Source organism: Panthera uncia, chromosome D4, assembly GCF_023721935.1.
Source record: "Panthera uncia isolate 11264 chromosome D4, Puncia_PCG_1.0, whole genome shotgun sequence".
In the NCBI taxonomy this organism is placed as follows: domain Eukaryota; kingdom Metazoa; phylum Chordata; class Mammalia; order Carnivora; family Felidae; genus Panthera; species Panthera uncia.
In genome coordinates this window covers 67,326,265-67,342,345 of record NC_064807.1, presented here as the reverse complement: position 1 = coordinate 67,342,345, position 16,081 = coordinate 67,326,265, and the positions used below count along the sequence as shown (strand labels likewise).

The following is a 16,081-nucleotide window of genomic DNA, read 5'->3' as shown; positions in this document are numbered from 1 at the left end:
TTTAATGTTTATTTATTTTTGAGAGAGAGAGAGAGAGGGAGTGCGAGTGGGGGGAGGGGCAGAGAGAGAGGGAGACACAGAATCTGAAGCAGGCTCCAGGCTCTGAGCTGTCAGCACAGAGTCTGACGCGGGGCTCGAACCCACAAACTGCAAGATCATGACCTGAGCCGAAGTCGGATGCTTAACCGACTGAGCCCCCCAGGCGCCCCAAGTTGGTCTGATTTTAAAGCCTAAACCCTTTTAACTCTATCACATTGCCTTTCAACTGAACATATTTGTTTTTTTATACCATACTTTAAAAGATTCAGTTCCTAGGAGGAAATAGAAGAATATGTGTGCACAGGGATGTGGAACTGTTTATACATGTTGCTTTGAGCCTCAGTAATCAACCATTTAATACAATAAAAGAGAGAGGGTTAAGGGGTGCCCCACATGGAATAGCAGTAGAAAATGGTCCTGAGCTAGTAAGGAGCCCGGGAAGAGTGGACAAGTTCTGCCTGGGGAGTTAGGAGGCATCCCTTCTCACCGCATCCCAGCCATCAACCTTCCGTGAGACTAGGGAGACACCCCTACCCTATTGTGCCCTCTGTTCTTTCATTTGTAGAATGAAAAGGAGAAAGGTAGCCTGAAAAACAAACTGGATATCTGCTCTGGCTTCCTAATCCAAATGTGCAACACAGCCAGGCTATGGAATAAAATTCGAGTCAAGTCTTCATTGTTATCACTGGCTGTATTTCTTGAGTAAATAATTAAACTTCATCTATTTTAAACCAATCCATTTTTCACCAAAATTATATTGATGAAGAAATCACAACAAATATCATTCTTTCATTTACTTTGCCAAGAGTCAAGTAGTGCTATAAACCCTATTTCTCACTCCTTAACATCATACTGACTTTATTGTCAAAAAAGAACAGTGGGAATATGTGCACAGAAAAAATTACTTTCTTTCTTCACAATTCAAAAATATTATGAAATAGCCACAGGAGAAGCCATGTTAAGTCAAATGGACCCCAAGGGCAGACCATCAGTTTTATATACATCATTCACCATAGAATTATTTTTTAATTAAAAAAATTTTTCATGTTTATTTATTTTTGAGAGAGAGAGAGAGGCAGAGAGAGAGGGAGACATAGAATCTGAAGCAGGCTCCAGGCTCTGAGCTGTCAGCACAGAGCTCGATGGGGGCTTGAACTCAGGAACCACAAGATCATGACCCAAACTGAAGTCAGATGCTTTACTGACTGAGCCACCCAAGCAACCCACCATAGAATTCTTAATGAGACTTTAAAGAAGACTTATAGACAAATGAATGTACTGTATTTTATAAACATAACCAACTCAGAAGTATATTAAACAAGGACACAGCAGCACAGACATTGCTAGAACTCATTGGTACCACCACGGAGGGTGGTGCCAGGGAAGCGTCCTTAGGTTTCTGACTCTCAGGGGGTGCATAAACATTGAGGAGTCTGCCCTGGAGCGACCCTCAACTCCCAAGGCCATTGTGATGAAGGGGCAGAAGAGCTTTCTGGGGCCCAGCTCTCCAGTCCCTGCAGCAGTGGAGGCCTCTTAGGACCCAATACAGCCGTCTTCATTTTGAACTGTAGAGAAAAAAGAATAACGTGTAGATGTTATTTTTTTCCTAAATTACCTGAGAGTAAAAAGGTTGCTTAGCACTGACATAAAGGAACACAAACTTTTGAATTAGAACATCTTATAGTTGGAAAGAAATCCTAGTGCCATGAAGTTTTACAACCATAGGAAATGGATAAAGGCTGCAAAATGTGTGACTTTATGGTTTCTATAGTGAGGAAAAAATTAGGGAGGGGATGGAGGCAGAGCAGGGCCATGTAGATGGTAAATTTCTTGTCATTATAAGGTTTTGGTAAAGAAGCCAGAAAAACAAACGTTTGAATTAGGAATTGAGAGATTGAGAGTGAGCCCAGGACGACAACAACCACCACTATCAATCAATCAACCAATCAATCAATAAGAAGAATGTTAACAACAAAAACAGCAATAATAGCAATGATTCTTGGCTTTTTTTAGACACACAGCATTGCTTTGAGATGGACAAAAAACCATAAGAGTTCAGGAAGATGGTCTTGATGTGTATCCTCTTCCCATTGTGCCTGCATACAAAGGGGACCTTTCATCTTATAAATAAAATCCAAATTTGATGGAGTTCCTCTGCATTATGAAGCTATTGCCCTACAGCAGTTTGAAAAAGGAGAGACTCATTTGGCTTAAAATTGCAGCATGTAAGTGTGTGGCAGTGAGAACCAGGGCCACACTGTCTGATCCCGCAGGACATGCAAGGAGAAAACTGCTGGAGTAGTCAGGCAGTCTCCCTCTGTCGGAGTCCTCATTTGTCAGAGAGAGGTCATTGGTATTATCTGCGTCATCTGACCTAAAGGGCTTTTAGGGGGGTGAAGGGAGACCAAAGGTGCCAGGCAGCCCACAGAATGTCTGCTTTTCAGTACTTGAGCCAAAGAATCAGTTCTGTCCGAACATAATGGAGGCAAGGATTGCTAAATCTGGGCTGTACATTTCAAGGAAGCAGTGAAAGAAGAGAGGCTGCATCCCATCTGATAAAACAGGGCCTGACTTGGCTGACCTGTAGGGAGGAGCGATAGGCCGGGCCACCATGACCCCTCACATCTTTCCCTGAACTACTTCCTCCCTCTTTGGAAGCCTAACCCTCTGAACAGATTGAGTAGTGATTCTTTGGCTGCACATCTGAGTTTCTTCACGTTGCCAGGCAGCCTGGCAACTCCTTATCACACATGTAATCCGGAGAGATGGCTTGAGCTGGTTTCTGGAGACCTAGGTTCTTGCTCCAGTGGCCATGGTCCTGCCCGACATCCATGTTGTTTTGGGCCTTTATTGGCCAGTCACCTGGTGATATGTCCTGGTGAACCTGCAAACTGCAAAATAAAAATCACCATCCTTTTTGAGAATGTGGACTTGAGAGGAAGACCAGATTTATTGGTCCACTCCTCCTGATTCACCCCACAGAAGCAAGGGTGGAGAAGATCTCCTTTTCCAGGTAGTCGACCCCAGGGAGGAAGCTTGCTGAAGAACTTGCCTGCCCGTGGGAGTTGTTTGGAGCCCCCAGCACCACCATCCGTCTCCTCTGTCAGAAGGAGATGTGAGAATATGATCTGGTTGCTTGGTGATGATGAGCTGGTTCACTTTGGACCCCCAAGAAATGCTTCTTTGTGTTGTAGGGCAAAGCTTTGTGATGGCCGTATGTCTTTTATGCAAGCACTGTTCATTCAATTATGATCTTCTGGGGTCTAAGGTTCTCTTGTGTATCAATGTTGAAGTTCCAAACAGTGGGAGAGAGCAAAGGTGTTTCAGAGGCCTTAACATCTTTATCTGAAATTATGCCATCTTTGGTAACTGAACAGTTTACTGAGTATTCATCTTTTCTCCAGCTACCATTTGTTCATCTAGCTTCCGTCGGCTTTAAGAAACCATAATCATAGGGGCACCTGGGTGGCATAGTCGGTTAAGCATCCAACTCTTGATTTCAGCTCAGGTCATGATCTCACCGTTCCTGAGGTCCAGCCCTGTGTCAGGCTTTGCACTGACAGCGAGGAGCCTGCTTGGGATTCTCTCTCTCCCTCTCTCTCTACCCCTCCCCTGCTTGTGCTTTTTCTCTCTCTCAAAATAAATTAAAAATTAAAAAAAAAAAAGAAGCCATAATCATAAAAGCCCTTGGCGTGGACAGACTAGTAGAAGAAAACCCATGTGGAAAGGACATATCATTTTGGTTCCCCAACCAGCACTCAAGAGCTTTGCTATGTCTCTCAAGGCCAGTGGGCAGATATGAGACAAATGTTTCTGAACCTTAGTCTTCTCATGTATAAAATAGGGGCAATAAGAACAGCTTGGGGCAAAGCAGGTACATGCTGTGGTGTTCTGAGGTTCAAACAAGGTAATATGTTTAACTTCCCAGCACAGTGTCTAATTAATTCCATTCTCTCCTCTTTCCATTTTTGAATTAGAACCAATCCAGATTCACAATGGAATCAACCTCCACATCCACATCCTCTAATCCTCTCCTCTCTTGGGGAAAACAAGAAAACTCCACACTTTTTTCTCCCATATAATTGGAGTTCTACATGACCAGGCCTGGCTGATCTCTCCATCCTTATCGCCATCTTACGTCCCATCCAGCCCACCATTCCTGCCCCAAGCACCACTGCATTAATCACACCTTCCCTTGGGCCACTTCTGACCACTGCAGTCTTACACTGTATGAATCACACTGCAGTGTAATGAGTCATGTCTGTTTCCCTCCCAGACTGTGAACTTCTTAAGGGGAGTGACCCCTTCTTGTTTGTATTTGATATCTAGTGCCTAGTAGGTAACCAATAAACTTTTAGTTAATAAACATTAAGCCTGACTTCAGGGGGTTGTAAAGAGGGCCCGGATATTTTAGAGGGATCCTTTTGGTTTCTTTGAAGACTTCCCACCAAATAAATACATATGATTTCATTTTAGAAGAAGGATAATTGGTTTTTCTCTGTGAACAAGGAAGACACTTCCTTTTTTGCTTCTTACTGATGTGTGGTGAAGGACATAAATTGTACAGGAAACAGGACACAGAGACATAAACCTGCTTAATCCAATTATATGTCTCAATCAACAGACAAGGTCCCAAGAGAGGAGAGGAAGATGCACAGGATGGAGACCACTGCAGGGGAGCTAGGAAGCTGTGCTCTCACTGGTTTCTTTGTTTGCTTGTTTGTTTTGTTTTTGTTTTGCTTTGTTTTGGAAAGAGAGAGAGGCAAAAAGAGGAGAAGGAAATCTAGTGACTGCCATAGGAAATGAGAATCAGTGTTTAGTCTTTGGAATGCTGTTGAACAGTGGACACATTAATGATTTTTTGAAGACAAATGAAGCAAAAAACAAAACAAAACAAAACAAACAAACAAAAAACAGAAGAAGAAGAAAGAAAGCACACAAACAAAACAAAACAAGAAACCAAAGTGAGGAATACAAGAACCAGACTCTTAAAAGGAAAGGCTCTAATTACAGTCATTGGAGAAAAGTCATGCTTGTAGCCTGTTGCAGACAACACACAACTTCTAATTCTCACGAACGGAGGCCTGAGGAAGGCTACTGGGGTGCGGGAGACAGGGATAGCGCAGCACTGACAGTTAATGAACATGGGACCAAGCACTTTGACTTCACATAATATACCGTATTTAGCCCTTGCTACAACAATTCTATACAGCGACTTTGTCATTTGCATCTGCAAATAAACTGATGTTCATCTATTAGCTGTTTCAACTGTTTCAAAGGTTTTTGTTCAGCTGGTTAGTAATGGTAGAGCTGAGATTTGAACCCACATCTGCTTGAGTCACTTTCTGTCTCTCCTGCACTGTATCATGCTCTTTCCACAATGGGATGTGACTTGTAAAACCCTATTTCCTTGGCTTCAGGCTTTAGGCTCATTTGTACTGTTGGATTTGAACTCCAGAGCAGGGCCTCAGAGTTCCCCTTACTGTGTTATTCCTAATTAAATGTCCATTCCTTACACTTGTAGTTGAACCTCTCTTTTGCATACAACCTTTACCCTGTTCTTAGCACTGAGCTCTTGAGTTCTTACCTGGGACCCAGACTGATGGAATGATTATCACCTAAATCCTTGCCTATCAGCATGGGAGGGGATAGAGAGTGTCCTGGAGAGTCTCAAACCAGCGATCACATACTCCAGTCAGAAGCGATTCCACCTACCACTCATTTGCTAGAGCCACACACACAGAAAGCTGAGCACAGAAAATATTTGGTAAACAGCCTCAATGACTACTGAAGCATTTGTTTCAAATACTAGATATTTTATATCTTTACCATGTTTATTATCTGTCTCCTGTCCAGAATGTTTGCTGCATGAAGACAGAGGTCTTAGTCTTGTTCCCAGATGTATCTTCAGTGCCCAGAACAGTGCTTGGCAAAAGCACTCAACAAACCGCTGAGTGAGCGACCAATATTATTAATTCTACCTTCATTTGCTGAGTGGTCTTGGGCAAGTCTTTTATATTCTCTGAGCCTCCAAATTTCCTTTTAGAAAATGAGGATAAACGGATAATCTCTGATAGCATTGCAGTGAGAATCGATGAGATAAGCAGGCAAAGTGACAAGTGTAAGACCTAACCCATGAAAAGCTCTGGATAAATTTTGGTTTCTTTTCACCTCCAGGGGCCATATTAGCCCTCTGACTTTTAATGCAATTCTCAAGCAAATCTGAATTTAAAAAAATAGAGCAACTGCATAGTTTGAATACATTCTGTAACTTTTCTGTTTCTCTCCCAGTGTGCGGAACAATACTGAAATTTTCCCCTTGCAATAGTTGGAAAACTGTGTAAGTGGAGGCTCTTTGACTCGGGGTGGGAGTGAAGCTGAGTACAGCCACTGGCCAAGCCTTTCAAACAGTGTAACAAATGATGTGTGGGCACAACTGGGGAAAATGCACACATTCTTCATTGGTCTGGTGAAATCATGTTTGGCCCCCAGGTGCACTTTACCTGTTAACAGCATTTAGACAGATTTATCAGCTGTAAATTTTGCACCATGAAAAAAAAAAGGAACATTTTTTTCCCTCTTTCTAAAGATAAAGCAGAAAGATTTGTCAGCAACAGAGCGAATCAAACAAATTAAGTGCAGGGCTTCATTCTCTCTGCCCCTCAATGGCCTGGTTGTGACACATGGACTCTAGGCATCAAATTCACAGAAACCTGGGGAGTTACTGGGGGAGAAAGCGTGGTGGGTATGGGATGAGTACTTTAGCTGGGGCTGATGAGCTCTCGTTTAAGAGCCAGAACTGAGTAAAACAGGGACAGTGCATCCTTAATTAACACCATAAGAAAGAGGGAAAAAAAGAAAGAAAGCACATACCAAAAAATTAAAAAGAAAAAGAAAGAGGCATACAAAACTTTCCAGAACTTTTTGTGGTTTTCTTCTCTATGTATTTTCATGAGATCGTCTGCTTGGAAATGTATTGTTTGAAAAACTAGATGGAATTAGTTTTAAAATGCCCCAGATCAAACTGATTGCAATGGGTTAGAATATTATAAGCCGGATGTTATGAAACATCTTTTGTGACATGGTTGGGGGGCGGGGAAGAGAACGGGATTAGATTCAAGTGAGTCCACACTCCACAGTCAACTGGCTGTGTGACTCTGGCTAAATCTCTAACTCTCTAGATAGCAGTTTCTTCACGTGTAGTATTCAGATTACAAAGCCCAATTTGGGAGACTGTTGTGTGAATTTCACGAGCTAATGTGTTTGTGAAATTGTGTTATTAATTTTAAAGTGTAATGGTGCCATTCATAATTTTTCTGGAGGATTATAAAGAATTCAAACAAAGTTTTCATATTTGTCCTTGGATAGGAGGTAAAGACTCATCACCCCCTTCTCTCTTAACCTCCCTCAATTTTCCTATAGAGTCAATGAGTGTGTGTGTGTGCATTATATGTTATACATCTTAATATATAATTAGTATTACATATACTATATATAATATTAGTATATATTATTATATGTTTAGTATATATGTATATCTCTGTATAAAGAGTATATATAGAGAGATGTATAAACTTTCTATACATCTGTGTTTATATCTCTATGTAGAGAACATCCCTTCTTTAGCATTTCTGCTGTCACTTATAATGCCTTTCTTAGATGGTTGCAATAGCCACATTGCTATTTGTCTTTGTCCTCTTTCTAATCCGAAACAATCGAAATTTAATGCATATTTGGCCATATCGCCTTACCTTAGGAACCTCTAACCCAGCACAAAGTGTGAAGTCCTTAATTTAGTCCACTGGTTCTCAACTAGGAGATTTTGCCCTTGAGGGACATTTGACAATGTCTAGAGATGATTTTGGTTATCAGAGTGGGGAAGGGGATGTGTACATGCTGCTGGCATCTGGAGGGTGGAGGCTAGGGATACTATTAAATATCCTACAATGCATGGGCAGCCCCACAACAAACAACCATCCTGCCCCAAAATGGTGGTAGTGGCGAGGTTGAGAAACCCAAATTCAGCTCATGGGATCTCCCTGAGATCTTTTCTACTTACATCAAGCTCCAGCTTCATCACTACCTTCATATCCTGGCCTCTAGCTGAGGTGAATTACTCCCATATCTCCAAGTCATTCCAATAGTTTCCAAAGTGCGTGGCATCTCTGGGCCCTTGTACTGGCTGGACTTACTGCTTTGAACCTACTTCCTTTGCCTTCTTCAGCTGGTGATCTTTGCCTATTCATTCTTTTGTGTCTCCCCCAAATCTCCGCCCTTTAGGAAGACTTCCACACACCCTCGGCCCTTGCTCTGTGCATCCACAGCAACCCTGCCTCCCTCTTTTACTTAACTTATCACACTGTAATGAGACAGATATTATTCTTCCGTGACATCTATTTGGATCTGACTCGCCCGCCCATCAGTGAATTTAACAAAACTGGATTAAGCAGGGACCATTCCTTCTTCATCTTTGTAGCCTCAGAGCCAGGCGTTAGGTGGGCACATAGTTTCGGTAAATACATGCTGATTAACACAGAGAACAAACCCAAGTCAGTGACCATCTTATAGCTGAGGCTATAGAGTTGTTTTGTAGTGTTATGAGGTGAGCCACTTGAGCAAAGATTGTGTTCTGGTCAGTCCTGTGGCTACTCTGCACCCAGATTGTTAAGGAGACCCCCACTTCACTAATGGTACTTAAAACTCACTGATTGTACTGTGTGCCAGGAGCTTGCAAGGATTCTACACTAAATTCGAATTCTACTGTATCTTTACTATTACATATCCTCTCGTTATTCCCATTTTACAGAGGTAGAAAGTGAGGCTCGTAGTCACACGAGTGATAGAGCCAAGGTTGAATCCAGGCATTCAGACCCCAGAGAATGTCAACTGCTGTGCAGTATCAGTTCACTGTCAAGTCCACAGTACTGATTTGTGGTCCTCTGGGAACATAGTCTCAGTGGGTCTGCATTTTCAAGATGAAGAGATAGAATTTGTAGGAGACTGTCACCAGTGACACATCCATATAATGACCAGGCCAGAAATGGGTTTGAAGTCTTTCTATACAAGTGTAATCTCAAGGATCCTGTGATCGTCTCAACTCAGCCTATATTTCTCAAAATTTGCCCATCTGCTGGGTCAAAGAAGCCTGCATTTGCAGGTCTTATATGAGAGCAGATCTTAGGAGTCTTAGGATCCACCTTGGGGACCTGCTACAAATAGATCTTTGGTAATTATTTAAGCCCCTAGAAATCGTTAGCAGATCTGGGACAGCTTTGATTCCTGTCTGGGACAAGTTCTACATCCTGGGAGGTCTTTGTGCTGAGTCCCATTTGCCAAAGATCTCTAAAAGCTTCCAGGCTGCTTAACTCTTCCCAAACTTTTTGGTTTAAAAATGCATTCCTAATCAGTGGGTCTGGGTGCATTCTTTGTGCCTAGAGAATGCCTTTCTCTTCAACTTTGGAGCAGGCCAGCACACAACACCGACCAAAATATGTAACACTCCATTTCCAGACTGAGTGGGCTGAGAGCACAATGTAGGTGGAAGGGGTTCCCACACAACTCTGAGAAGGCTTTGCTTTTCCAGGGTGGTCCAGTGGTCTTGGGCTGCAGTCGGCCCCATTTGCTGGGATCCTTTGGGAAATCTCACAGAAAGCTTATTGCTGAAATTCTCACTGTTGCTTTCTTTCCTCTAAGGACTATCTTTTCCAGGGCCCGTAGCCTCCTTCAAAGGTATGCAGTTGTCACTCATCATTCCTGACTTGCTGTCGTTCTTTTCATGTGTTTGTTCTACAAATGCTCCCTGAGTGCCCCTTAGATGCCAGACACCCTGGTAGATGCTGGAGGCACAGGAATGCAAATGTAGTCTCACTCTCCAAGTACTCACCTTCTCTGAGAAAAGATATAAGAAAGCCAATTAATGGCTAATCAGTAATCAGGCCTGTAATGGAAGCTTACAGATTCAGGGATACAGACAAGATGGGTCCTGAATAGCCCTGGCAATCAGAGATAATTTTCCAAGTGATGGCTAAACTGATTCATGAAGAATAGAAAAGATGAGCTTTGAAGGAAATGGGAGACAAGAATTGGAGGAAATAGCAATAGGATATGCAAAGTCCCTGAGGTAAGAAGGAGTATAGCCCATTTGGGAAGTGTAGGTAGTTCAATCTGGTTGGAAGGAAGAGGAGGGCTGGTTGGGGCAGGTGGAGGTGCAGATTGGAGAGAGCGGAAGGTAGGTTGCTATAAATTGTATCCTGTGGGATTTTGCAGGCCATGCTAGGGATTTTGGACTTTGTCTTGAGGAAAAATGAAGCGGACTTTAATCAAGAGCATAACATGGTCAGGTTTGCCTTTTTAAAAGTCCAGTTAGAAAAGAATTCAGCAGAAAGGCCTGGAGGCTTTGTGACTGAGTTTTTATCAGAACAGACCTGCCCCTCTCATCTGAGCCAGCTACAGGGAACATGGGCAGGTTGATGACAGAGAGTTGAGGTCTCTGGGCAGCTGGGCAGACTCAGCAGGCCCAGAAGCAAGGAGTGGATAGTATTAAGCCTGGGGTGCAGGAAGAAAGCAAGACCCCGGAAGAGAGAGATGGAAGGAGCTGAGAAGAATCTGCTAGCAGATTCCATTCCCTGGACATAGATGGGGTTCCAGGCAAGTTCGTACAGCCAGGACTGAAGTTTAGAGATTCACAACAAAGTTGAAGCCTAAGGTTCCAGATGGGTTACTCAAAGGAGGAGAGAGTCAAGCAATTATGTAGTGCCAGGCACTGACAAATATCTGCCTTATCATCAGTGCCACGAAATACGTGCCATTATCACATCTGCCAGCCGAGGTGAGGGAGGCTCAGAGAAGTAACCCACCCAAGATTGCACAGTGCAAGTACAGAGTCAGGATCTTAACCCACTACTCTCTAGCTTTAAATTCATTTTTTACCAAGTGTTAGATCTGGCACTTAACCCCAAATATATAATAATAATCCATTATGTTTTGATGCCTCTTTCATTTTCTTCTTTAAAAGAAAAATGGGTCTACATAAGCTATCTGTCAACATGAAAACTTCATGCCACAATACTTTGCATGTAGGACTCTGTGATTCCAGGTCTCTAACCAAAAACATCATCTCACACCAGCAAGTACTGACTGCATGATCACGCTCAAGTCTCCCCTGCTTTTTCATATCAATATTCAACCATTGAGGTGATCAGCACAGGTGCCCTCACAGTGACACCCCTCTTTCCTTTGGAGCTCAGTGTCCACTAGGTAAAGAGAAGCATTGGCACTCACAGGATCCTTCAGGTATGGAACACATCATCTCAATCCTGAAGTTCATTTGACCTTAGCTTAATCTCCAAAGGACAACTCCCTGCCAGCTCCCTTGGGTAAATTTAGTTGCCAAAAAGAAACTGCTCCATTTAGCTTAAACATGGAGCCAGTGTGGTGCTGTGTATGGGAAGAGCTGCACCTCTGAGTCCATCAGATCTGTGTCCCCAGCTCTGCCATTTACTAGCTGTGTGAACTTGGGAAAGTCCCTTAACTTCACTGAGGCTCATCGTCTTCATCTGTGAGTAGAGAGCATAATAATACCCGCTTCCCAGAACTGTTTTCAGAATTGCTTGACCAGAGCTTGCCACAATGTCTGGCACACGACAGGACCTGATAAGTAAATAATAAATCAATATAGCCATTATTATTATAAGCACTCCCTCTCCCTCCCTGAAAATCTAGGTGATGCTCCATCCGAAACAGCTTTTATAATTTGTGTGAGTGGGGCAGTGGGGGTGTTCATCTCACTCTTCCAGGGGGTGTTGGGATAAAACCTATGCTCAAGTGAGACACTGTAGCTCATAAACAGACTGTGATTTTGTAATTTTTTCACAAGAGAAGCTTGTAGTATGTTTACTTCACAAGGTGGTGATAGGGATTAAGAAGTTCAACCCAACAATGAAATGCCTTTGTAAACTGTACTGTGCAAGTTTCTGTTTATCTTATGATCTTTATTTTTTTAATGTTTACTTATTTATTTCGAGAGAGAGTGTGTGTGTTCATGGAAGTGGGGGAGGGGCGGAGAAAGAGGGAGAGAGAGAATCCCAAGCAGGCTCCACACTGTCAGCACAGAGCCCGACGTGAAGTTCATACTCAAGAACTGTGAGATCATGATCTGAGCCAAAATCAAGAGTCAGATGCTTAACTGACTGAGCCACCCAGGCGCTCCTATAACTTTTATTTTTTAAATCAAATTTCTTCCAGAATAATTGACATTTCAAGTGGATACGTTGATGAGTTTGACAAATGTATACACAAGAGTAACCACCAATTCAATATTATGTAGAACATTTCTATCACTCCAGAAACTTCTCTCATGGCCCTTTGCATTTCATCCCCGCACCCCCCTCCCCGCCAATAATCTTTGCCTCATGCAAACATTTATCTGATTTCCATCACCATTAATTAGTTTTGCATGATCAAGGAGTTAATATAATTAGAGTCATTTTGGATATACTGTTTTGTGTTTGGTTTCTTTCACTCAGCAGAATGTTGTAGATTCATTCATCTATCTGTAGTTGCGTCTATCTGTGGTTAATTCCTTTTTATTGTTGAGTAGTATTCCATTGTTTGAATATACAATAGTTCAGTTATCTGTTCACCAATTGATGAACATTTGTATTATTTCCAGTTTGGAGCTATTACGAATAAAGCCGCTTTAAATATTCACATAAAATCTTTTTGTGAATATACATTTTCATTTCTTTTAGGCAAATGCTATGATTAAAATCATTGAGTAGTATGCTAAGTGTATGAGTCACTTTAGAGGAAACCACAGAGTGGTTGCGCCATTTTACCATCCATAACACTGTATGAGTTGCCCCCCAATCCTTGTCAACACTTGGTATTTTTGGTCTTTTAATTCTAGCCATTCTTGTATTTGCATGATGATTAAAGATGTTTACTATATTTTCATGCACTTATGACTAGTTGAATATCTTCTTTTATCAAGTGTCTATTTAAATCTTTCGTGCATTTTTTGGTTTATTTTTATTTTTTTTTCTTATTGAGTTGGCAGAGTTTTTATAGTCTAGTACTTTGTTATACGTCTGCATTGTGAATATTTTTTTCCTGTCAGTGGCTTACATTTTCAATTTCCTTACTATCTTTTGAAGAGCAGAATATTTTACTTTTGATGAAGATAGATTTATCACTTTTTTATTCCTTTATGGTATGTACTTGTGTCTTGTTTAAGAAATCTTTGCCTACACAAAAGTTATAAAGATTTTGTCTTACGTTTTCTTCTCAAATTTTTATAATTTTACCTTTTTATGTCTGTGATTTATTTTAAATTAAATTTGTGTATGGCATGAAACAGGAGCTGAAATTCTGGTGTTGTGTTGTGTGCGTGTGTGTGTGTGCGCGCATTTTGGCTTGTGGAGGTCCATCTATTTCAGAAGCCTATGTTGAAAAGATTCTCCTTTCCCATTAAATTATGTTGGTGCATTTTTCAAAAATCAGTTGGCCATATATTTTCGGGTTTACATCTGGACTAGTCTAGTCCTTCTTGTTGATTGATATCTGTATTTTTAGCCAACAGGATGATGTCTTGCTTAATGAAGTTTGTAATAAATCTTTGCATTAGGTGGTGTAATTCGCCCAGCCATTGTTCCTTTTTAATACTGTTTCTGCATTCTTGCCATTTTGTATTTACATAAAATTTTTTGAATCGTCTTGTCTTCTAGAAATTTGGTTGAGATTGCATTAAGTCTATGGGTTAATTTGTATAGGATGGACGTATTAACAATATTGAGTTTTCTGATCCATAAACATAGTATACCTGTGCATTTATTTAGTTTTTAAAGGCCTTTCCCATCTTTCATTAATTTATTTCTAAGAATTTTGTGTTTGTGATGTTATTGCAAATACTATTTTTAAATTTCACTTCCTAATGATTTGTTTCTAGTTTTAAGGTTTATAGTAGGAGAACTAGTCTGATACCAGATATTCTATCATAGGCCAGAGGCAAGATTTGTTTTTTAATAATAACCATGAGAAAGTTGAAGTATCTCCTTATGAACTGAGATTTTTCTTCTTTTTAAAATGTTTCCAGGACACTATACAAAATAGACATTTTTTGAGTCTCAGATTCCAAAGTATTAAACAGATGGGAAGCCTGTGTGTGTGTGTGTGTGTGTGTGTGTGTGTGTGTGTGTGTGTGTTGCTGCTACTTGGATCGCATAAATTTTCTTCTGGAGAAATTTACCACTCTCACTTTTAAAAAAAATTTGGCACTAGTAAACTAAGCTCAGTTTGTGAGCATAGCAGGTACAATGCTATGTTTGGTTCATTCACAGGCCTGGGAAGCATCTCAAGCTTCCTTATGGCCAGTTTAGAGGCCCTGCTAAAATATTAGCTGAATGACGAAGTTGAAATTAGAAAGCACATAAAAGGGTAAATATTGACTTTTTCAACAAAGTTGTTGTGTTTGCATTCAAGGCACTCTTGGAGCTTGAAGAAGCCAGTTTACAAGAAAAATGAATCAGGCTGAAAATAGCCTATTTACATAAATTCTTAGACAGGAGGATTATAAGCTATTAATAATGACATGTTTTTGTATCCTACTTTCTACTTTTTAAAGCCTTTTCAGATTCCACATTGAACAGATGTTCCCATGCACATGTGTTTGTTCTGCTCCCTCTGCCTAGAACACCACTCCTTTCTGTCTCTGCAGTTTGAGTCATTCTTCAGCAATAATCTCAGTTTGCTCCCAACCTCCCATGTCTACCTCCACACTTGGTACAACTGCTCTCACAGAATCCCTCCTGCTGACCTAGTCCACACCCTCTCGATGGCCCTTTTGCATTTAGTTCCATCTGTGCCGTGGTTCTGCTCAAAGTAGAGTGTCGCTGAAACCTGTCAGGCATTCTCAAACACCCAAAGGGGCATTTGGAGATGTTTTTCTTCTTTTCTCTGAGTGTAATCCTGTCAGCATTTAGGATTTATTTTATGTGTCTTCTTTTACCGCATTTAAGGAATAAGAATTATCCCTAAATACATGGGCAGAGGTGGCAAGATATGCCTGAGATCACATGGTGATTTCTGAAACAAAACTAATTCAGGGGCAGCACTGGGATTAGGGGTGGAAGGAGCTCAAGGTCAAAGGTCCTGGATCCTGGTCCTGACTTTGTCAACAACCAACTCTGTAGCCAGCCCAATGCTTGCCACACAACAGGTATTCATTGATGAGTGAATGAACTTGAAGAAATCACTTAACCTCTGTTGGCCTCAGTTTCTACATCTTACTTAGCATAAAGGAATTGGAGTTGATAGTCTCTAATTTCATTTCAGCTGTATAATTTATGAATTTCCATGATCCTTCAGCACCAACATTAATCACTGTAGTAAAGCTTACTTTTAGATTAAGTGGGAAAGGAGATTGGGAAGGACACTTGGGGAGTACCTACTATGTAGTAGATATTTTGACTGTGTTTGCAGATGTGTAATAAATCATACTGATCCTATCCTGTCCTTCCTGTAGGTTCTGGTATTCTCATTCATCTTCCTAATTTATCTAAATCAACTTTCAAAGTGAGCAGGGGTTAAGAACCGCTCTTTAGGGTGAGAGAGAAAGGGAGGGAGCTGGACTATGATGAGAGATGAACACCTCACGCTTTGGTACAATCATTATTTACATGAAGATGCATATTTCTAAGGTTCTTGAAGCCGCTCTAAGTAAATATACCACTTCCTTGAAGTTGATCGATTGATTTCTTCATCACCTCATTTGTACTTTGTATAAAGATAAACTTCAGTATAACTTTTTTCACAAAACTCAAGTAAGTGGAAGGTTTGAACTAATGAGCTCTTACAATATATGCCAGGACTATAACGTATAGACTAAAGGATATTTGATAGGACAGATATTTTCTCGGACAAGATAGTCTTTGGATATAGGTTGCTCTGTGAAATGTGACCCAGCTCCATGACATACGACTCTGCTCCATGCCTGCCAAAAAGAAATCCACGTGGCTGCAAGGTCGCCATTCTTCCTTTCCATTGC

General features: G+C 41.2%; 1 long non-coding RNA gene across 2 annotated transcripts in view; it reads left to right on the top strand.

Annotated features, from left to right (window-relative positions):
- The window catches only part of LOC125920375 (uncharacterized), a 162,019-nt gene extending 154,597 nt beyond the window's left edge, over positions 1–7,422 (top strand). For both annotated transcript variants that reach the window (XR_007457036.1, XR_007457037.1), the window contains exon 3: positions 5,896–7,422. This is a non-coding gene — a long non-coding RNA (uncharacterized LOC125920375). The remainder of the gene's footprint in view (positions 1–5,895) is intronic.
- The last annotated feature ends 8,659 nt before the right edge of the window (positions 7,423–16,081 follow it).